The following is a 2,456-nucleotide window of genomic DNA, read 5'->3' as shown; positions in this document are numbered from 1 at the left end:
CTCGCTGGCCTACGTGACATTCGCGTATAACTCGTCCCGACAAGACAGCACAGGATATTCACCCTTTTTATCTTTTGTATGGTCGCGACCCCATTTTGCCCTTTGACACCATCCTACCTTCTGCGCCACGCGTTGCCACTGAGTACGCTCCTGAAGTCATCAATGCGTTCACATGGCGCGTCGAGTTGCCCTATCTCGTTTATTAGCCTCGCAGCATCTGCAAAAAGAGCGTTACGACCGGTGCCATCGAGATGTTCTGTTCACCCCAGTTGCTTTGGTGCTGCTTTGGTCATCATATGGTCGGGTCGGCCTCTCTCAGAAGCTTCTCTCTCGCTACACAGGGCCCTGTCAAGTCCTACGTCAAGTTAACGACGTTAATTACGAGATCGCGCTTTTACAGTTTCATCCGTCCTCAAGACCGCCGCCTGTTGACGTAGTGCATGATTCGCGGCTGAAGCCATACTTCGCTCGCAGTTCTTCGCCTACCATGCGCCGAGATGGCGCTTCAGCACCCGGAGGCCCTGTAGCGGAAGCATAAGAGAGAGGAAGAAGTTCGTGAGATGCTGGATGCTACGTGTTGTTACTAGTCAGCCATCTTAACCTCATTGACTCTGCTTGTATATACACTGTGAATACAGTCTTATACTCCCAACATCCCCGTAACATATACTACAACAAGTGAAAGAGCGTCGAAATGAGTCGGTCAGTTACATATTTTTCACAGACATAGAGCTATTTATCAATCACAAATGGTAAACCATGGGGGCCCGAAAAATAATTTGAATTTGCATTTATTTCTTGCAACTATGCAAAATCTCGAGTTCTTACATGGACAAAAGGCAATGACTGCCTCACAGAGGTCCCGGATTGCGCCCAGTGGCAGCACTACAGTGCACAAAAAGAAATTGCATTTGCTACAATCTAAATAATTCAACAAGAAATTGTACTTGATGTACTTGATTCACCAAAAAGAAAAGGCAGCAGATGTGTGCGACCTTGGGATAATCACAAGCCGATTTCCAACGAAGCTGTTTGTTTCAAGCAGTTGCAATAAAAGTTTTAGTTTCTCTTGACTATATCGCCTACTTTGAAAAAGTTTCCCGTGTATATATGAGTGTTCTGTTTGAACCTCGCCCACAAGTAATGGAAGCATATTTAGCACCAACAAACAAGGATGGAAGGGAGACGACACCACAATGCGCTAACTTCAACAACTTTATTTTCAGGAAATACACCTATATAACCCATGCACAGTGGCGCCACCTCCATCCAAATCTTAACCATCCAAAAAAGCCGTCTCCTTATCTAACAAGTCGACCGAAGGGGCACTAACACACGTGTCACTATTCCGCCAGATAGCCTGAGCCTCAATAATCTCTCGCACGTCTTTATCTTTCTGCTTCGCAAGAACCCGGCAGGATCCATACACCGGCGCCCAGCCGCATTCCTGACAGTGAATTGACAGATGACCGCATTGCTTATGTTTCACACCCGCCGTGGTTGCTCAGTGGCTATGGTGTTGGGCTGCTGAGCACGAGGTCGCGGGATCGAATCCCGGCCACGGCGGCCGCATTTCGATGGGGGCGAAATGCGAAAACACCCGTGTGCTTAGATTTAGGTGCACGTTAAAGAACCCCAGGTGGTCAAAATTTCCGGAGTCCTCCACTACGGCGTGCCTCATAATCAGAAAGTGGTTTTGGCACGTAAAACCACAAATATTATTATTATGTTTCACGTATAGGCTATCTTCCCGTAATCGGTCATTAAGGCATCTCCCTGTCTGTCCGATGTATTTTTTCCCACAGGACAGCGGAAGCCCATATACAACAGCTCCTACGGAACCCACTCGTGGTTTTCGATTATTCGTAGAGTATCCGGCAGCTGGCTTACGGTACGGGTCCGTTAATCGACATATGTTTGCCAGCTTTTCTGGTGCTGAAAAGATCACTTTTGTGTGCACCCGGCTAGCCATTTTCTTAAGATTATGTGCCGTTCTATGCCGGTAGGGCACTACCGCTACCTTCCTTCTGCGTTGCGTCCGTTGATTTGCCGCGTCCCGAATTGTGCTATTTGACCTTCACCTTTTTAGCAGCCCCTCTACGACCGAAACTTGCACTGATTCCGGAAACCCTGCTGCTGATAACCTTCCCGACTGATCCATGAGACTCGTATAGATTTTATGGTGGCAAGTCTTCTTTAGAACATTTCCAAAGCATAAGTTTGCAATGCTCCTCTTGACGAGCTTCGAGTGGGCTGACTGATACGATAACAGGGGCTTATTAGCTCTATGTTTATACTCCCAACACGTGTGCCATTCCATGAACTCGAGCTGAATATCTAGGAAACGCAGCACGTTATCAGTGGGCTCTTCAATCGTGACAGTAAGTGGGCTAAGGCCTGCAGAAAAAACTTCGTAAAACTTGCCTACTGTAAAATGTGCGTCTGGTTCAAGAAGG

The sequence above is a fragment of the Dermacentor variabilis genome, chromosome 9, assembly GCF_050947875.1.
Source record: "Dermacentor variabilis isolate Ectoservices chromosome 9, ASM5094787v1, whole genome shotgun sequence".
NCBI classification, from domain to species: Eukaryota; Metazoa; Arthropoda; class Arachnida; order Ixodida; family Ixodidae; genus Dermacentor; species Dermacentor variabilis.
The sequence above is the reverse complement of the archived record's forward strand: the minus strand, read 5'-3'. Positions refer to the sequence as shown.